The sequence below is a fragment of the Chlorocebus sabaeus genome, chromosome 28, assembly GCF_047675955.1.
Source record: "Chlorocebus sabaeus isolate Y175 chromosome 28, mChlSab1.0.hap1, whole genome shotgun sequence".
NCBI lineage: Eukaryota > Metazoa > Chordata > Mammalia > Primates > Cercopithecidae > Chlorocebus > Chlorocebus sabaeus.
The window spans coordinates 20098627-20119753 of record NC_132931.1 but is presented as its reverse complement, the minus strand read 5'-3'; the positions used below and the strand labels follow the sequence as shown (position 1 = coordinate 20119753).

Here is a 21127-nt window from a genome sequence, read left to right as displayed (position 1 = left end):
ATCCAGTCACCTAATGACAAAGCACTTTGTCTTTGGAAGGTGTTGGCATCTGTAATTGACGTCACAGGCACCTGCTGAGCCTGACCCTGTGCTGGCTCTGCAGAGGTAACCAGGACACAGGTCCAGTCCACAGTCCTCTGGGGAGACGGCCAGGCGCACGCAGGTAGACGATTATAAATCAGACAAGGACGTGACTGTTCGGAATCGGGCCCGGGGAGACAGAAGCTAGAATAGACTGTCAAGGCCATAACAGAAGCACACAGCTTGTGTGTGCTGGTGCCGGGTCCTCTGCAGTTGCTGTTATTGGGCCTCAGCCTCCGCTCTGACCTTCCTGGTAGCCCTAGAGAAGAGGGAAACAAGACCGGGCAGCCGGGTTCCTGACTCACTGTCCTGGGCAAGGCATCCACCGGCTGCTCAGCAAAAACGATGCGTTCTGAGCTGCTCACGGCCCTTCGGCTCTCTCCGGGGCTTTCTGAGGGTCTCTGTGGTGTCAGAGCAGTGTGTGGGCACTCTCTATCCAGCACACGTGTGGCAGGCTCACACTTTTCCCCTGGGACATAGCTCCAAAGGGCAGGGTGGTAGGATGGGAGGTGGCGCAGGGACCGTGCTTCCCTCAGGGCCAGGTCTGGGGGCTCCTGGCTGGGATGGTATTTTGTTTTCTTCTATTTTTAACTTAAAAATGACGATATAAACACTGGGTGTGGTGACTCACGCCTGGAATCTCAACACTTTGGGAGGCCAAGATGGGCAGATTGCTTAAGCCTAGGAGATCAAGACCAGCGTGGGCAATACTGCGAGACCCTGTCTCTACAAAAAGTTAAAAAATTAGCCTGGTGTGGTGACGTGCTCCTGCGGTCCCAGCTACTAGGGAGGTTGAGGCGTGAGAATTGCCTGGGCCTGGGAGGTCGAGGCTGCAGTGAGCTATGATTGCACCGCTGCACCCCAGCCTGGGTGACAGAGCCAGACTCTGTCTCAAAAAAAAAAAAAAAAAGAAAAGAAAAAAAGGAGGTATATTTTGCATATAGTAAAATGCACCCCTTTCGTGTTTTGTTCTATGAGTTTTGACAAATACAGACCATTTTACAGCCATGACCATGATTGAGACCAGCCCGGCTAGCATGGTGAAACCTCATCTCTACGGAAAATACAAAAATTAGCCGGGCGTGGTGGCGAGCGCCCGTAATCCCAGCTACTCGGGAGGCTGAGGCAGGAGAATCACTTGAACCTGGGAGGTGGAGCTTGCAGTGAGCCGAGATTGCGCCACCACACTCCAGCCTGGGCGACACAGTGAGACTCCATCGCAAAACAAAAACAAAAACAAAACCCAAACCAACGACGTCCTCCTCCAAGGAGGAAGAGATCACCGTCCTTTGCCGTCAGCCCTGTCTGTGCCTGCTGAAGCCCTGACCCGCTCCCTGCCTTGTCTCCAGAATGTTGCCCATGTGAGATTGTACATCAAGTGCCAGCTTGGCTTTGATGGGGCTGAGCCGTACACGTGTGTTACCAGCACATATGTGTAAGTGTGTGCGGATGTGAGCGTGGAAACCTGTGCATATGTGGAGGCTTGTGTGTTCGTGGAGGGGCTGTGGGACCTGAGGACTCGTCACTCTGTGGCTGGGACCAGCTCTGTCCCTCCCTTTTCAGTCCCTCCGGCCCCTCCGTGTCCACCTGGTCACTGCGTTCACCTCTCCATGCAGCCTCAGCTCCTCCCGCCGTTTCCCTGCTCCTGCTTCTGTTCCCGAGGGAAGCCCATGAACCCCGTGCCCAACCCATTGTCCGTCTTCCTGAATGTCTCTCCTGGTCCGTGGGCCAAATACTTTTATCTTCTTTTTTTTTTTTTTTTTTTAAGACAGAGTCTTACTCTATTGCCCAGGGTGGAGTGCAGTGGCCTGATGTCGGCTCACTGCAACCTCCATCTCCCAGGTTCAAGTGATTCTTCTGCCTCACCCTCCTGAGTAGCTGCGATTACAGGTGTACACCACCACGCCTGGCTAATTTTTTGTATTTTTAGTAGAGACGGGGTTTCACCATGTTAGCCGGGATGGTCTTGATCTCCTGACCTCATGGTCTGCCCACCTCGGCCTCCCAAAGTGCTGGGATTACAGGCGTGAGCCACCGGGCCTGGCCTTTAATTTTTGATTGTAGTAAAATGCACATCACAGAAAATCAGCATCATGACCACGTCCCACTGCAGAGATCAGTGGCATTTAACACATTTACATTACTGTGCAAGCCTCAGCGCCTGTGTCCCGGGCTCTTTCATCTCCCCAAACTGAAACTCTGTCCCATGAAACCCTCAGTCTCCATCCCCACCTTGCCCCCCGGCACCCATCGTTCTGTTTTCTGTCTCTACAGATTCGATTGCTGTAGGGACGCCGTGGGTGTGGAATCAGATGGCATTGATCCTTTCACGACTGGCTTATTTCACGGAGCCCAATGCCGTTGAGGTCCGTCCACGTTGAGGCGGGTGTCCGACTCCCCTTCCTCTGTTTGGTTGAGCAGTATCCTGTGGTGTGGATTTCCGTGGTGTGGATTCCCGCGGTGGGGATGGAGCACACTGTGCTCATTCGCTTGTCTGTCGGTGGACACAGGGGCAGCTCCCATCTCTCAGCTCCTGTGAGTAATGCCTCTGGGAACCTGGGTGAGTACCTGCCTTTCTGAGATCCTGCTTTCAATCCTTTTGGGTGGGGGCCGGGCGTGGCGGCTCAGCCTGTCATCCCAGCACTTTGGGAGGCCAAGGAGGGTGGATCACCTGAGGTCAGGAGTTTGAGACCAGCCTGGCCAACATGGCAAAACCCTGTCTCTACTAAAAACAAAGCAAAAAAAATTAGCCGGGCGTGGTGGCGGGCGCCTGTCACCCCAGCTACTCGGGAGGCTGAGGCAGGAGGATGTCTTGAACCTGGGAGACGGAGGTTGCAGCGAGCCGAGATCTCGCCGTTGCACTTCAGCCTGGGAGACAGAGCGAGCCTCCGTCTTAAAACGACAGCAACAACAACAAATTAATCCTTTTTTTTTTTTTTTTTTTTTGAGACTGAGTTTCGCTCTTGTTGCCCAGGCTGGAGTGCAATGGCAAGATCTCGGCTCGCTGCAACCTCCGCCTCCTGGGTTCAAGCGATTCTCCTGCCTCAGCCTCCTGAGTAGCTGGGACTACAGGTGCCTGCCACCACGCCCGGCTAATTTTCCTTCTTTTCTTTTTTTGAGTCAGGGTTTCGCTGTTGTTGACCAGGCTGGAGTGCAGTGGCGCCATCTCGGCTCCCCACAACCTCCACCTCCCAGGTTCAAACGGTTCTCCTGCCTCAGCCTCCCGAGTAGCTGGGATTACAAGCGTGTGCCACCATGCCTGGCTAATTTTTAAAATTTTTTTTTTTTTTTTTTTTTTTGAGGCAGAGTCTCGCTCTGTCGCCCAGGCTGGAGTGCAGTGGCCAGATCTCAGCTCACTGCAAGCTCCGCCTTCCGGGTTCCCTCCATTCTCCTGCCTCAGCCTCCCGAGTAGCTGGGACTACAGGCGCCCGCCACCTCGCCCGGCTAGTTTTTTGTATTTTTGAGTGGAGACGGGGTTTCACCGTGTTAACCAGGATGGTCTCGATCTCTTGACCTCGTGATCCGCCCGTCTCAGCCTCCCAAAGTGCTGGGATTACAGGCTTGAGCCACCGCGCCCGGCCTTTTTAAAATATTTTTAGTAGAGATGGAGTTTCTCCATGTTGGTCAGGTTGTGCTCGAACTCCCGACCTCAGGTGACCTGCCCACCTCGGCCTCCCAAAGTGATGGGATTGTAGGCATGAGCCACCGTGCCCAGGCCGGCTAATTTTCATATATTTAATAAAGACGGGGTTTCACCATGTTGGCCAGGCTGGTCTCGAACTCCTGACCTCAGGTGATCTGCCCGCCTCGGCCTCCCAAAGTGCTGGGATTACAGGCGTGAGCCACTACGCCTGGCAGGGCCACACTCTTCAACTACAGAACCTCCACCTCATTGGCACTGGTTCGCTCATTGTCCAAATTCATTCGGTCCACAGATATTTACGGAGCACCCCCAGCTGCTGGATGCCAGGACCCACCAATGGGCAAGAGGGCCATGCCCACCCGTTCCTGGAAGAGACACTGGGTAAATGCAGAGATTCAGTGTTGGGGTGACCCCAGCGCACAGCCCTGAGGGAGGAAGCACACTGATGTCATCGGATTTGCTTTTCTCTTCCGCCTCGGGTTCCGTCCAACCCCTGGAAGGACCTCTGCGGTGCTCCCTGGCTGCGTCTAGGCCCCATTCAAGTTTCCTCCTCCAGGAAGCCTTCCCAGTCCTGGGCATCGGTAGCTAGCTCGGCCTTTCCCACCTGGGGCCTGGGACATCTCTCATTGTGAACTGCTGTGCTTTGGGTTTATTGTTCTCTGGCTTTTGGTCCCAGCCGGACGGTGGCCTCTTGTGTTCAGGGACGAGGCCGGGAGCATCCATGCATCCCCACAGTGCCCAGGCCGGGGTCTGTGCCCGCTAGGCCCCCGGCAAAGCCTGGATGATTCGGGCTGTGCTGCTCTCCTGCCGCTAGCCTCGCCGTGTCAGCTTCAGCTGGTGGCCATCGCGCCTCCTGCACCCGTTGTCCCGCCCTGCACGCCCCCAGCACACGGATGAGCTCCCCGGGCAGTTAGCGGAGTCTCCGCTGTCTCTTGTCAAATGCAGCCATCATCAGCTGGTGCTTCAAGGGACCCTCTCGCGTCCCCACCCTGTTCTTAGGTGGCTCCTACCGACACCACCTAATGGCGAACCCCAACATGAGGGCACGGGCATGCCTCCCAGCACCACTGTGGGTGCCACCGGGCATGACTTCCTAAAGACCCACAGAGCAGCACCTGGAGATTCAGCTGTGGCACTGGGACCCCAACCTCTCCCAGAGTGGCTCCAGCTCCACGGCATCTGCATGGTTCCAGCTGTGAGCAGAACCGCCCCGACCTCCGTGCTGACCCAGGGCGGCGGAATTCCACACGGATCTCACCACCACGCAAGTCAGACCTGCTAGGAAGCCCTTCCCGCCCCCCAGCTCTCCGGTCGATGCACACAACAGGGCCTTTTGAATTCCAGGAGCTTAAGGTTCCCTTGAATCTCCTAGGCTACAAGCAAATGCCCCGAGGGGAGAAGTCCAGGCTGACACAGCCTCCTGCGCCGCTGCCTTGGGAGGCCACACCCCGTTTGCCTCTAGAATAGATGGTTGGGGAGCACTGTTTGCAGAGCTCTCTCTTTCTGGGTAAAGTTCCAGAGCCAAGTCTCAGCGGGTCCACCACGGCCTGGGTGGACGGCTCTCGTGTGTTTACAGCTGGGTCCCTCGCTTGGGAGCTGCCCTGGGGCGGGTGGCCTCTCAGGCCTGTTTGAGTGCTCCACCCGGGGCAGGAAGTGTTTGAGTGCTCCACCCGGGGCAGGAAGTGTTTGAGTGCTCCACCCGGGGCAGGAAGTGTTTGAGTGCTCCACCCGGGGCAGGAAGTGTTTGAGTGCTCCACCCGGGGCAGGAAGTGTTTGAGTGCTCCACCCGGGGCAGGAAGTGTTTGAGTGCTCCACCCGGGGCAGGAAGTGTTTGAGTGCTCCACCCGGGGCAGGAAGTGTTTGAGTGCTCCACCCGGGGCAGGAAGAGGGCCACGTGCTCTGGGCAACGGTTCCTCAGGTACTGCGTCGTCTCTGCTTCCCTCCAGAGCCCACCTTCCCCGGCTGCCGCATCCCAGCTGAGGGCAGGCTGCTTTTGCCAGCTGAAGGCAGAAAGGCCAGTAGCCCTGGGGGTGGGGGCAGATAAACCCCCCCGGAGTGGTCTCTGTTCTCCTAAAAGTGATGTTAACCCACGTGTCGCAAGCAGCTGGCAGGGTGGCGGTTCGATCTGTCGTTACGGCTTTGCATGACTGCGGTCTCCCACCCAGGGAGCATCTCCGTCCAACCACAGCGAGCTTCCGGCTCCTACCCTCTGCCTGGACTGGGGCAGAGCCTGGGGTCCGGGTGGGAGAAGCGTGACTCTGGGGTTAGACCTTACGAATCAGGTTCCTCCTGGGAGTCAGCCCAGGTCTAAACGCAGCTGGGCGTGAAGCGGGTGCCATCGGATGTCGAGGGGTCAGCTGGGAGGAGGAGACCTCCAACTCCGGCACCCACATGTCTCTTTGGAAACGAGCTTTGGCTGCTCCCCTGGGGACACCACCTGCCGTGGCCTCCCGTTCTCCTCCCCGGCACAGACAGGGGGTCTTCCTCCTCTACCACCACTCCCTTGGCCTCGCCCTCCCGGCAGGCGCCTGGCTTTTTCCCTGCCGCGCCCCGAGGGGGCTGTGGCCCCCAGAAAGGCCGCACTCTGGGAGCAGAGTGGCCTGAAACCACAGAAAAGAACGCCGGGGGATTTGGTTTAAACTCGTTAAACCCAATGAACCCTCCCGCCGAACGATCGCAGTCTGCGCCCGGTCTTTTAATCTCGTTCGGGCCTCGGGGTAATTTGTTTAGCTGTGCTGATCAGCTGAAGGTTAATTCAATTGGACTTGGGTTATTTATTTGTGCCCGGATTTGCTAAGTGTCATTGGAGGTACATGAGGTCTTTATTATGGCGGCGAGATGGCTTCATTAGGGTGGATCCCGCCGGATCCGCCCCCTCCCACCAGCTCCAGGCTGAGGCAGTCTTAGGAGGCTGGAGCCCTCGGAGGCTGGAGCCCTGGGTGCAGTGGCTGTTGCTCCTGGATGTAGGGGATATCTGAACACTGTGCTGGGAGTGCAGCCTCGCTCGGCTCTGGTGTTGACGCCGGGCTGTTCTGTCACGTGACCCATCCTAAGGGAGGCTGAAGGACCTGCTTCCCAGGACCCGTCCCCTCCCTCGGGGCACCTAAAGGCATTTCCCCACCCCCGCCTCAGTGTTCCCATCCACTCACTGGGAACAGCACCTTGCCCTCCTGCGGCCTCCCAGGCTGGGCTTTGTAGCTCCAGCCCCCACCCCGCCCACTGACCGGAGCAGAAGGACGCTGAGGTCGCAGAGTGGGCAGCCGGGTCGGCCGGGCGGGCAGACCTCCTGCACGGAGCCGGGATCCTTCTCAGGCGGTGGCAGATGATGGATTGCACGTGGATGCTGCCTGGGATGCGTGCGACTTGGCAGCCTGCCCCTTTCCTGCCGTGGGATCAGACGCCCTGGCGGGTGCCCTTTTCCTGGTCCCCTGTCCTCCCAGCCCGGGGCGGCATCTGGAGCGGGGGAGGCTTGCCCCTGTGCCCGTGTCCTCGGGCCACCTGCCGGTCCCTGCCTGCCCCGGTGGTGGAGGGGCAGGATGGGCTGTGGAGACTTGGGGAGTTCTGGGGTGGTGAAGAGGGCCCAGGCTGGAGGCTGTAGCAGCCAAGGCCGTGGTAAAATGTGGGAGGGATGGCAAGTGCCCCCCGAGGAGCAGCCCAGGTGCCCCGGAGGCTGCCGAGAGGGCTGGAAGTGCAGAGACGAGGGACACAGGGAAGGCTTGGATTCTCTTGCCATCTTCAATGTCAGAGCCCAGACAGGGCAGGGCGAGGAGGGGCCCGGGGCGAAGACGCCACCCACATTCCTCCTTCCCGCAGGCTTCTTCTCCTTCTAGCCCTTCCAGGAGAGAAACCATCCAATAAGTCCAGAGTAGCGGCGTCGCCAGGGCCGTGTCTCCTGAGCAAACACTGTTTTCTAGGAGTGCGAGGGGCCTTGGCCATCCAGGTCAATCCCTTTGCAGAACAGTGGAGGAATCTGAAGCACAGAGAGGGAAAGCGAAGCCTTCTGGGTCACATAGTCCATCAGGGGCAGGGCAGCGACGAACACCGAGAAAAGGACCAGCACGAGAGGACAGCCCTGGCAGTGATTCCTCAGCCAAACCCAGCGTCTACCCACATCCACACCTCACAGCCACCCCATGGGGAGGGCACCGTTGCCCCTTTTCAAAGGTGAGGAAACGGAGGCTCAGAGAGGTTCAGTAACTTCTCCCAGGCCACACAGCTGCTCCGTTGTAGGACTGTAGTTCCAGGTGTCCCCGAGCTCTCTCCTCCTGAGCCGTCCACTCCTACCCTCCTACCCGAGCCCTGGCCCTCCCAGTGAAAGCCGGGTAGTGGCTGTTCAGAAGCCCTGGGGCTAGTCAATCCCAGCTGTCTTGGACCAGGGCCCCCCACGAGGAGACCCTGAAGGATGCAGTTGAGAACATGTGCTTTTTTTGGGAGCGAATCTCAGGAATCGCGGGGGACAGTGGGAGAGTGTGTTAGTGAGGGCTCCCCAGAGAAACAGAAGCAATGCACAGAGGAGATTTAGGATGAGGAATCTGGTTTATATGACTCTGGGGACTGAGAAGTCCCACCATCTGTGTTGCAAGCTGGAAACCCACGGAAGCCTGAGGTGTGATTCGAACTCAGCTCAAGTCCGGAGGCCTGAGAACCAGGGCAGCTGATGATGGTGGACATCCAGTCCCAGAGCAAGAGAGGATGAGATGTCCCAGCTCCAGCCGTGAGGCAGGAAATGAGGGGTGAACTCCTCCTCCCTCTGCCGTCTGTTCTATTCAAGCTCTTGAGGGATTGGATGATGCCCAGTCACTTGGGGAGAGAAGTCCACCTTCTTGAGTCTGCAATTCAAATGCTAATCGAATCCAGAAACACTCTCACAGACACAATGTGTAGTCTGGGCACCCCACAGTGCATTTAAGTGGACACATAAAATTAACCACCCCAGGAAGTGAGGTGGGGAAGGGAAGATGGGCCGCAATGGATGTGTCTCCATGCCTGCCACTGCTGTGGGCAGCTGCTGGAGCACACGCCTTGAAGTCATCCCTGAGGGAGAGGGAGTTGGGGTATTTATACCCCAGCTCTGTCAGGCGTTGGCTGAATGTCCACACTCCTGGAACACCAACTCTCATCCTCATGATGTCCCATGGTCCTCATTTCACAAATGGAGAAACTGGAACCCTCAGAGTCTTGATAAGGTCAGAGCCAAGAGCCTCCATGCCAGGAAGCCCTCCCTGGTTTTCTCCAACTGGGTCAGGCCCCCCTCCCCACCCCCGAGCTCCTTTGTTGCCCCATGTCTCCACCATTGATGCCCCAATGACCTTGTCTGATAATTGCCTGGTGACTTGATGTGCCCCCCACTGGGCTGTGAGCTTCACAGAGGTAGGCCATGTTTCTGATGCACCTGAAGGTCCCCAGCTCCCAGTGAGCACTGGGTATATGGGGAGCATCAGTCACACCCTGGATCAGTACCTCAGTTGTCCCTCACATGGCATCCTCGTTATCCACACTGCAAAGCAAACCATCCCTATGATGGGTTCATTGTGGATCATGACTTAGTGGGTCAAGAATTTGGAAGTGGCTCAGCTGGGCGGTTCTTCCACTCCATGTGGCTGCCAGGTGGTCCCCTGCTGGTGGGCGGTCTGGTCTACAGGGTCCACGATGGCTTTACTCACATGCCTGGCATCTTGGCAGGGACAGCTGGAAGGCAAGATTCAGCTGGGATTGTCCTCCCTCCGTGGCCTTTCCAGCTTGGTGGTCTTAGAGTAGCTGGACTTCTTGCATGACAGCTCAGGGCTCCCAGAGTCACTGTCCCGAGACAGGAGGTGGAAGTTGCCAGTTTCTTAGGTTAGGACCAAAAACCAGCATCCATTCACCCACAGCCTTTTGGTACTGATGAAATAAACATAACATTTATCATTTTAATCATTCATCAGTGGGATTAAAGACATTTACAATGTTGTGTAACCATCAGCACTGTCTCTACCTAAAACTTTTTCATCATCTGCAATAGAAATTCTGTATGCATTGAACCATAACTCTCCATCCTTCTGTCCCTCCTGCCTCTGGTACCCACCATTTCGCTCTCTACCTCCATGGATAAGGCCATTCCAGACACTTCACATAAGCAGAATCATACAGTTTCGGTTTTTTGGTGACTGGCTTATTCCACTTTACATAATGTCCTCGAGTTTCATCCACATTGCAGCACATGACGGCACTTCATTCCCTTTTTTAAAATTTTTATTTATTTATTTATTTTTGAGATGGAGTTTTGTTCTTGTCACCCAGGCTGGATTGCAATGGAGTGATCTCGGCTCACTCTGCCTCCCGGGTTCAAGCGATTCTCCTCCTTCAACCTCCTGAGTAGCTGGGATTACAGATGCCCACCTCCACGCCCAGCTAATTTTTATATTTTTAGTAGAGCTGGGGTTTCACCATGCTATCCAGGCTGGTCTTGAACTCCTGACCTCAGGCAGATGACCCACCTGACTCGGCCTCCCAAAGTGCTGGGATTACAGGCGTGGGCCACTGCGCCCAGCCTTTGTTTCTTTTTAAGGTCCTCCACTGGGTGGAAGGACCACGTTTTGTGTATTCATTCATCGGTCTATGACTCTTGGGCTGTTTTCCCCTTTTGGCTGTTGGGGATGGTGCTGCTGTGAACACGGGTGAACAAGTGACTGAGTCCCTACATGCTCTTGATGGAGCCTGGAGCCCACAGATCCAACGGGAGGGGGAACAGCCTCCTCTCAATGGGAGGAGGGCAAAGAATTTGCAGTCTTTTTTCTGTTTGTTTATTTGTAGACAGGGTCTTGCTCTGTCACCCAGGCTGGAGTGCAGTGGCACCATCATGGCTCACTACAGCCTCAACCTCCTGGGCTCAAGCGATCCTCCTGCTTCAGCCTCCAGAGTAGTTGGGACTACAGGTGCATGCCACCAAGCCTGGCTAATTTTAATGTTTTTGTAGCAAAGGGATCTGGAGATGTTGCCTAGGCTGATCTCAAACTCCTGGGCTCAAGTGATCCTCTCACCCTGGCTTCTCAAAGTTGTTGGGATTACAGGCATGAGTTACCTTTAATCCCCAATACTGTGCTAGAGAGAGGTTGCCGAAGACTTTGTGCCCGGGGCCACATAGCACATCTGCCGAATGGCAGAGGAAAGGGGAGATAGGGGCCCGGGGTCTGGAGAAATGAGGCTGGGTCTGGGGAGGACTGGTCAGAGGCAGCATGGCCAGGAGATGCAGCTGGGAGAAGTGGAACGAGAGGGTGGGGGTGGAGGCTTCCAGAGAGGGGTGGGCATGTATCATCCCTCAGGACTGGAGAGACTTGGGTTGGGTTCAGAGGAAACCGGGCTGGGGAGAATTTGAGAGCCCAGGCACGAAGGCTGCTGATGCCTTGGGTGTGCGTCTGGGCTCCACCACCCCCGAGCTGTGTGGCCAGGAGCCATCACTAAAACTCTGAAGCATCGTCTTTTGTAAGATGGGAATAATAATAGGATTCCTTCAAAGGGCGTCGAGGGAAATCAGTGGGAAACTCCATGCATACCTCTGACCTGGCTGTGATGTTAATTTTAGGAGTCGACTTCAATGGGGTAAGTGGCGTCCGAGAGCTGGTAAAAAACATCACTTCCGGGCGTGTCTGTGGGGCCATAATGGCCAGCCAGGTATGTCCAAACTCTCTTCAGTGGTCCCCAGGGCTGGCAGCTGGCAGGTCCTGTGGTCTCCGAGGCCTTGGGGGGCACCTCTCGTTGTTCGTCCCCACATACATCTGCTCAGGACACGCTTCCCGCCTCCACCGCCCCCTCTTCCTGCAGGACCACCTGCCTCTTCCTGCTTCCCCTCCCAGCCTGCCTTTTCCTTGCACGACAGCCAAAATCCGATTCCCCCAAGTTTCCAGCAGGATCATCACTTGAATCAGCAGACCAAGTAGACAAGTCCACCCTCCCCAGTATGGGCAGGTGTCACCCAAACCACTGAGGCCCCCCTTCGGACAAAGGCAGGGGAGGGGAGAATTCTCTGTCTTTTCCTGTGCTGGGACATCCATCTCCTCCTGACTTTGGACTTTGAGCTCCTGTTCTCAGGCCTTCAAACTTGGACTGAATTGCTCCACTGGCTTCCCTGGGCCTCCAGCGTGCAGACAGCAGATGGTGGGACTTGTCAGCCTCTGTGATTCTGTGAGCCGATTCCCGTATAAATCTCTCTCTGTACACACACGCACACACAGACACACACTTAGAGCCTTTGGTTCTGGTTCTCTGCAGAACTCTGGCTAATGTGTGTGCCCTTCTCAGTGGCCCAACCTGAGCCAGAGCTCTCCGGGAGGCTGCAGCATCCACCGCCGGGAGCCCACATCAATCGGATGGCTGTGGGTTGGCAAGGGGTGGGGGGTTCCCGTCTCCGCAGCATCCCGCTGGTGGTCCCAGGCGCCGGGGCCCCTCGCTTTCCTCACAGGGCTCTGCCTGTGGGAGGTCGGACAGGTTTCCTTCTTGGGCATCTCAGGGTCTGAACAGAAACTGGGGGCTTCCTGAGGTCATGCTTCCAAAGGTGGGACGTCCCCACTGCACGCCACAGGCCGACAGGAAGCATGGCTGGCCCAGGCCTCGGGGAAGGGAAATCCACTCTACTCATGACTGGGCAGGAAAAATGGGGTGTGAAGGATGGGAAGAGCCGTGGTGGCGACCCAGAGACCGGCCAGCCAGCGTCTAGCTGCACGAGGCTATGCAACCGTGGGAGGGGGTGGTGGGACCAGGTGGGCAGCCCACTCTGCGGGGGTGCGGGGACAGACACGCACTCTGTGAACGTGCCTCGGTGGCACCAGGAGTCACTGGGGGCGCCCGGCAGGTACATGCTTATTGCATGATGGGTGAGACGTAAACAGCCAGCCAGGCAGGTCCAAGCTCTCTTCAGTGACCCCCGGGGCTGGCGGCTGGCAGTGCAGGTAATGGGGTCCCCAAGGCCTTGGGGGGGCACCTCCCGTTGTTCGCCCCCACCCACATCCGCTCAGGACGCGCTTCCCACCTCCACCGCCCCCTCTCCCTGCAGGGACACCTGCCTCTTCCTGCCTCCCCGCCCAGCCTGCCTTTTCCTTGCACGTCAGCCAAAATCCGATTCCCCCGAGACTCTGCCTCATCAAAGATCCTTTCTCATCACCATAATTTTCCATTTGTAGGTTAAGCTGCACCTGGGGTTCTCAGAAATCTGCTAACTCTCTTCCAACTCCCCGAACTCCTCAAACGCCTCGTCCTCCCCCGCCTCTGTTGTTCAGAGGACAGGACGTAGCAGGCAGGGGTGTGGAGAGGGGGCGGCTGGGGAGTGTGTTGTCCGGGAACATCGTCTGATGTCCCATGTGTGGGAGGGTGGGGAGCCAGGCTCCTCCATCCGGTCCATAGAACTGTTTACCTGGAAACAGCAGGACTGAGGCAGCTGTGCTCTCACCTTTTTGTCCATCCTTTCCAGGGGTCTGAAATCTGAGTCTTGGAGCCTTTTCCCAGGAAGAAGAGGGCAACCAGCCCCTTTCAGCACATCCCGTGCTCCGTGCACCTCTGTGACACCTGGTTACAGCACTCAGAAGCTTCGCACACCCCCGCGGTCCCCATCGTAACCCCAGAAAACCAAGGCTCAGAAGGCATGCAACGGGCCCCAGCGCACCCGGACAGGGACAAGGGTGGCTGTGAGATGACAACCCGGGTCTCTGGGATTTCAATTAGGTTTGGAAGATAAAATGTGTGAATAGGAAGCTATCACACAAGCTAGAACACGCCAGGTTCCGCATCAGGCTCTATTCCCGGGATTTGCTGTGGACACAGAGGAGAGACTCTCTCTGGGGTTCCAAGTGGACGGCGGCATTGGGGACAGCATCCCTGGCAGGGGGCATGGCACAAACAAAGGCTGAGGGGAGGGAGGCTTGGGGCAGACTGAGTGCAGGATGCCTGTGTGTGACCAGGCTGGGCGGCTCTCAGGCCTTGGGGCAGCCTGACCTACCTTGGCTCAGGGCAGTGCTCACAGAGGCTGGGCAGGGAGTTAGCAGGACGCCTGTAGGATCTCCCTGTGAGCCCCCTGCTGGCCAAGGAGAAGGAAGGAGGCCTCTGGAGATGGGGAGAGAAGCTAGAGCCCAGCCCTGGCACCTTAGGCCCTTGGGAAGCTGCTATCCACTCAGGGTGGACTGGAGCCCCCGCAGGAGACCCCCAAGCCCAGAAGCACCTCTGTTGATAGTGTCCCAGGTTCCCTGCCTTTTTGAGATGGTCCCAAGGTCACCACCCAGAGAGGGTCACAGCCCCAGGCCAAGGGCACTAGTCTGCCCTCCTTCCCCCCTCCTTCCCTCCTTCCTGCCCCTTTTCTCCCCCCTTCCTCCCCGCTTTTCTCCCTTCTCCTACTTCTTTCCCTCCTCCCTCCATCCCTCTCTCCTCTGTGCCTCCCTCCCTCAATCTATCCTCCCTCTTTCCATCTCTCCCTCCCTCCTCCATCCGTCCTCCTATCCATCTAGCCTCCCATCCATCCATCCATCCATTTATCCACCCACCCATCCATCCATCCATTTATCCATCCATCCATCCATCCATCCATCCACCCACCCACCCACCCATCCATCCATCCATTTATCCATCCATCCATCCATCCATCCATCCATCCATCCATCCACCCACTCATCCATCCATCCATTTATCCATCCATCCATCCATCCATCCATCCATCCATTTATCCATCCATCCACCCACCCATCCATCCATTTATCCATCCATCCATCCATCCATCCATGCATCCATCCATCCATCCACCCACCCATCCATCCATCCATTTATCCATCCATCCATCCATTTATCCATCCATCCATCCATCCATCCATCCATCCACCCTCCCATCCGTCCATCTATCCACCCTCCCATCCATCCATCCATCCATCCATCCATCCATCCATCCATCCATTTATCCATCCATCCATCCATCCATCCATCCATCCATCCATCCATGCATCCACCCTCCCATTCATCCATCCATCTATTCATCCATCTATTCATCCATCCACCCACCCATCCATCCATCCATCCATCCATCCATCCATCCATCCATCCACCCACCCGCCCACCCACCCATCCATCCATCCATTTATCCATCCATCCATCCATCCACCCACCCTCCCATCCGTCCATCTATCCACCCTCCCATCCATCCATCCATCCATCCATCCATCCATCCACCCTCCCATCCGTCCATCTATCCACCCTGCCATCCATCCATCCATCCATCCATCCATCCATCCATCCATCCTCACATCCATTCACCCCCCACCCATCCATCTATCCATCCTCCCATCCATCCATCCATTTATCCATCCATCCATCCATCCATCCTCCTATCCATCCATCCATTTATCCATCCATCCATCCATCCATCCATCCATCCTCCCATCCATCCATCCATCCATCCATCCTCCCATCTATCCACCCTCCTGTCCATCCATCTATCCAACCTCCCATCTATCTACCCTCCTGTCCATGCATCCATCCACCCATCCATCCATCCATCCATCCATCCATCCATCCATTTATCCTCCCATCTATCCATCTATCCTCCTATCCATCCATCCATTCTCCCACCTATCCACCCTCCCGTCCAACCATCTATCCATCCTCCCATCCATGCACCCTCCCATCCATCCTCCCTCCATCCATCCTCACAGCCATCCACCCTCCCACCCATCCAAGCAGTCCCTGCCTGTACAGTAGGAGCTGTGTCAGCTCTGGAGATACGATGGTGAACAGGTGCCATAGAAAGGCCACTGCCTCCATGGAGCTCCCTGTTTAGTAGGAGAGAAAGAAAACAAGAAACGAACATGCCTGTATTTCTGTGTACATGAATGCTGAGAACTCGGAGAGAACAGCCGGCATGAATAGGGATCCGGGGGCCTGGGAGATTTCTGATGAAGAGATGTTTGGGCTGGGGCTGCAGCAGGGGCCAAACCAGCTGTGGGATGGAGAAGAGGCCAGGCCAGCCCATGTCAAGGCCGGAGAGGATGGGGCGGGGTCAAGGGTGAGACAGGGACCCGCAGAGCTGTTTCACAAGCGCCTCCAGTGCGTGAGAGTCCTGGGACTGGCTGTGGCGCAGGCATGGGGTGGGGTGGGATCGGTGAGCAACCCTCACCTCACTGTCCCCTCGTCCCTTCCCTCACCCACCGCTGCCCACACCCCTGGCTCCTTCTAGGACACAGCCCAGAAAACAAGTCAGGGGAGGGAGGGTGCAAAGATCAAGATAAACTCCTCTCCCCAAATCATGTTCCAATTCCTCAGTTTTACCTCCTTAGTCAACAGGGAGCCATCTCTCTAGTTTAAGGCAAACCCTTAGGAACTGAGGCTTTATTTGTGTGTTTTTAATCCATTGTACAGATTATGATTCCATTAGTGAAGCCACACCTTGGGGGCCATAGTGCCTTTCATCTGCAAAGGGGCACTGCAAAGACTGGTCAGTAAAAATTAAACATTTTAATCTCTCAACGCCTCATGGCTGCAATATTCCCCTCCTGTGTCAGCCAAGAGAGAAACAACCGTGTTTATCTACGAGCTCCTGGAGGAGCAGAGGCCACTCAGCCCCTGATACTATCTTGGGTGCCGTGTGCGTGTGGACCATTTACGATCCCGCATGACAGAAATCAGATATTTGGGGAGGTGGAGTGATGGCCTGATGTTAGCGGGGTCCGACGTGTTCCAGGCTCCATGCTCTGTTCCCAGGGCTCTAATGGCCGTGTGTGGGTGGGGGTGCACCCCACCTAGGAGGCGCTGGGAGCCAAATGCATTTATCAGCTTCCTAGAGATTTAAAACCCTACAGTTTCTCTCCTGCCATTGCAGAGAGTGGCAGCAGTGCAAGCAGGTGACACACGTGGTTCCAGGGTCCACGCTGCTTTTTCTGCCCCCAGGCCTGCAAATTATTCTCCCCGTGGTCTTTCTGCTTGAGTCACTGACTCCATGCTCATTTACCAACCGTGTACCCTGTGCCAGGTGCTGTGCCCACCCTGGGCCACCTCGGGGGCCAAGAGAGCTGATGGTCACATCCGGGGGTGTGGACAGATAGGAAGAGGAGCATCCCAGTCAATGCATGAGCCCGTTTCCGGCGATCAGCGCCACGAAGGTACCAACGGGGAGGGGCGCAATCGTGCTGGAGGGGTGGGTGGTCCAAGGAGGAGCATCTGAGGAGGTGACGTGTCGGTTGAGGCTTGAAGGCCGAGCAGAAGGCAGGCAGGTGGAGGGCGAGGGAAAAGCATTCTGGGCGGAGGGAACAGCGTATGTAAAGGCTCAGAGGCAGAAAAGGACTCAAATGCTTTGGGGACTCAAAGAGAGGCAGCTTCCTTCAATTGTGAACTGCTGTGACGAGTTACTGCAAACTGTGGGACTTAAAGCCACGGAAAGCTACCGCCCCACACGTCAGGAGGGAACCAAGGACTTGGAGTCAGCAGGGCCGGTTCCTTCTTGAGGGTTCCAGGGGGAGAATTTATTCCAAGCCCTTATCCTGCAGCTGCCAACAGCTCATGGCTGACACACCGCTCCAATCTCCGTTGCTGTCATTCCACGGCCGTCGTCACACGGCCTCTGTGTCTCTGCGTCCTTCTCTGTTCTTACAAGGACATCTGTCATTGGATTTAGGGCCCATCCTGAATCCAGGATGACCTCGTCTTGGTATCTTTAATTGATTCCATTCCCTAAGACCCATGCACAGGGCGAAAAGTCCCATTCACAGGCCCCAGGGGCCAACGCTTGGGTGGATCTTTTGGGGCCCCCCTTCACCCCATGGCAGGCAGCCTGTGGTCTCGGTGGTGACCCAGGAGACTCACCATGTGAGATGAAGGAGCAGAGGTGGCGGGGCCAGGCTCCGTAAAGCCCGTGGCCCCTGGCACGGGGTTGGCTGTGTTAAGGGTGCAGCTAGCCACTGCTGTGGGGTTTGCAGGGCCTGGATGTGGGCACGGGGAAGAGAGAATGGTTCTCAGAGCTTCCAGGGGGTCTGCGAGGGACAGGGCCTCTCCCACTTTGTCGAGAGGAAAATGGAGAAAGCGGAGCTCCTGGGGCCTTTGGGAAAATGGAGCAGTGATGGAGGAAGAAGGGGAGATGTGGTGGGAGGCCATGGGACGTACGGAGGGGACTGAGCGAGGGTCGTGACAGTCCCCGGCTCGCAGGCAGGATCCCAGGCTCAGCTGGGCAGAAGCACCAGCAGGAGGGTTAAGTGCATCCTGAGGCCCGTGGCTGGATAGGATGTCACATTAAGGTTTTAAATTACACTTGTTAAAAACATAAAAGTATTCGCCAACCTTGAGGGGCTGCAGCAGCTAAGTTCTGATGCCTCCTTACGGGGGTCGTTACGGAGGTGGAGGCTGGCTCAGGGGCCAGTGCGGGGCATGTGCTGTGTGACCCTGACCCAGCCCCTGCCCCCTCTGGGCTGCCCTTCTGCATCAATTACGTGGTCTCCAGGCCTCCAGCACGTCTTCATGCCTGTGATTTTCCCCCAAATCTGAGAGAAGCTTCCCATCCACGATTGCCTTCCAGGTCTGCTCTCTGGTGTAAACCCGGCCTCAGCTAAAAGGTTGAAGTAGTGACGAAGCTTCTCTGGATTCATTATGTTCGCCGGGTTTCTCTCCCCCGTGGAAGCTGTGATGTCAGATAAGTGGCTTTTGGAAAGTGGGCGGTCAGGCTGCCGGCCTCCTTCGGGACTGGCCAGGGCAGGCTCAGTGGGTGTTGGCTGCAGAGAGAAGATGTGTTGGAGGGAGACAGCAGGTGCACAGGTGTGTGGACAAATGTGTGGACAGGCATGTGCACAGGTGTGTGTGTGCACAGGTGTGTGTGTGTGGACAGGTGTGTGTGTGTGCACAGGTGTGTGTGTGGACAGGTGTGTGTGTGTGGACAGGCATGTGCACAGGTGTGTGTGTGGACAGGTGTGTGTGACAGGCATGTGCACAGGGGTATGGACAGGTGTGTGTGTGTGGACAGGTGTGTGTGGACAGGCATGTGCACAGGGGTGTGGACAGGTGTGTGGACAGGTGTGTTTTGTTCTCATGCTGCTAATAAAGAGATACCCAATACTGGGTCATTTATACAGGAAAGAAGTTTAACTGGCTCACAGTTTAGCATGGCTGGGGAGGCCTCAGGAGACTACAATCATGGTGGAAGGGGAAGCAAACCCGTCCTTCTTCACGTGGCAGCAGGAAGGAGAAGTGCAGAAGTGCAGTGTGAAGCAGGGAAAACTATCAGACTACCAGATCGTGTGAGAACTCACTCACTATCAAGAGAACAGCATGGAGGTAACCGCCCCCATGATTCAATTACCTCCCCCTGGGTCCCTCCCATGATACGTAAGGATTATGGGAACTACAGCTCAAAATGAGATTTGGGTGAGGACACAGCCAAATCGTGTCAACACAGGTGTGTACAGGTGTGTGGACGGGGTGTGCAGCCTCCAGAGACTCAGAAGGCCAGTGGGCGCAGGTCCCCAGGGACCTGACTGGGCCAGGTTGGAGCCCTCCGGGCTAAGCCTGACCTGGCAGGTGTGCAGGGGGTGGGCCGCTCTGCCAGACGGATCAGACTTCTGGTTGGCAGCAAGACAGGAGTGTCCCAGGCTGAGCAGAATTCCCAGGCCAAGGCTCTTGTATAGGAGAAAGGGTGGGGCTACGCTGATGGGGAACCCCGGAGAGGGGCTCTGGTGGACGCCACTCCGCCTGTGATGGCCACGGTTTGTGGCGAGAGGTAGCGTCTGTCAGGGTAGGCTTCTGAAAATGATGATCAGGTGGGGAGGAGGGGCGGCTGCTGTGAGGCCCAGCCCGTCCCTGGAGCAACAGTGGGAGGGTTTTGGAGAACCAGACTTGGTGGGGAGGTCACTCTGGAACTGGGATTCAGAGGCTCAGCTGTGGTGGCTCTCGGGGCTGTGTGGGGCCCGAGGAGAGGTGGCTCCCAGCAGGCAAGGCCTCGAAGGGGCTGTGCAGCCACGCAGAAGTCACTTGGCCTCTCTGGGCTGCGTCCTTGTCAACCCCTTCGGCTCCCATTTAGCTTCCCCAGGGCCGGACCCGGGTGACGACAGCCCAGATGTGTGGGACTTGTGACCGGTGTGGACCCAAGAGAACCGGGAGGAGGTACAGGAGAGGGGAGCCTGGTCCTGATGGCTGGGAGAGTCCGCAGGGAGTTAGGGGCAGGAACAGGGAGGAGCCAGGGCTTCTGCCACCTTCAGGGCTGTGGTCCCAGGGGCTGGGTGCCGGAACGCCTGTGAGTGAGGAGAACAGGGCCTGGTGAGGTGGGGCAGAGTGGAGGCCCTGGGCAATGTCCGCCTGTTTCTGACACGCGGGTCTCTGGCAGGAAGCCAGGAAGATGAGCCCCTCAGGGTCCTGGGTGTTCAGGGTGTTTGGAAGTCCAGAGAGCTCAGAGGGAAGACAGAATCCCCCTTGATGCTGGCGGAGGAGGTCGAAGAGGCCACAGCTGGGGACGTTGTGACCGGAGCGGACAGCTTTGAGTGAGGGCAGCAGGAGCCATCCCCGGAGTCCTCTGTGACTGACGTCCCCGCAGAACCTGATCTGCTCATAGGCTTGGCAAGCATCTCCCGGATTTTTAATTTGTAGGAGAAGCGACCTTTTATATTTCAGATCACATGAAGTTAATTTGCACTCCAAGTTCGAGAGAGCTCCTGAAAAGGTACAAATGTGATTTCTTAACAGCTGTTACTGTCGGGCGCAACATGACAGAAATGATGAGAAGCAAGAGTTCATTTTTAGACAGAGAGGACTGCACGCTCTCTCCCTAGAGCCGGCCCAGGACGGCAGCAACCAGAGAAGAACCCGAGGGAGCCTGAAGGCCACGCACTCACCTTGTGCGACGTCCCTGACCCATAGCTGTCCTCTCTCTGTTTGAATACCTCCAGTGACGGAGAGCTCACTACCTCTAGGAGTGGCCAAGTATAACTTTGCTTGGGTTTGACTGTGAGAAGGTCTTTCCAGGGTTAGGTCAAATCTGCTTTTGCTGATTCTGTTCTGCCCTCTGAAGACACACAAAATAATCCCCGTTCCTTCTCCTTAAGGAAGTGGCTCTCTCGTCAGCTGCTGACCACCTCTGATTCCTTAAGCACACATATGTGTGCTGATGTCTGGGTCCAGCCCACCTTGGTCCCTGGGAATGGTCTGGTTTTCCAGTGTCTCTAAAGTGGAGGCCTTGGGAGCAACACGATGTTCCTTTTTCTGGTGGACCAGCCGAGATTCCTATCACTTTCCTGCTCCTGGGCACGGTACCCAGCAAGGCGGGGAAGGCCACGTTCACGCAGAGCTTCCAAGGTGCCTGTCATCCCACCTGGGCGTCGGGGAGCAGGCTCTGTTTGTGGGGTGCTGTGGCCAGCGCTGTAGGGGACAGGGTGGGAGAAGCAGCCCGTAGGAGGTTAGATCCGGTGGGTGCAATGGAGTTGA

At 56.6% G+C, this 21127-nt stretch overlaps 1 pseudogene; it reads left to right on the top strand.

The window, feature by feature from the left end:
- The first annotated feature begins 2436 nt into the window (after window positions 1–2436).
- Window positions 2437–8136, top strand: LOC103246963 (putative uncharacterized protein PSMG3-AS1; annotated as a pseudogene).
- Window positions 8137–21127: the final 12991 nt, after the last annotated feature.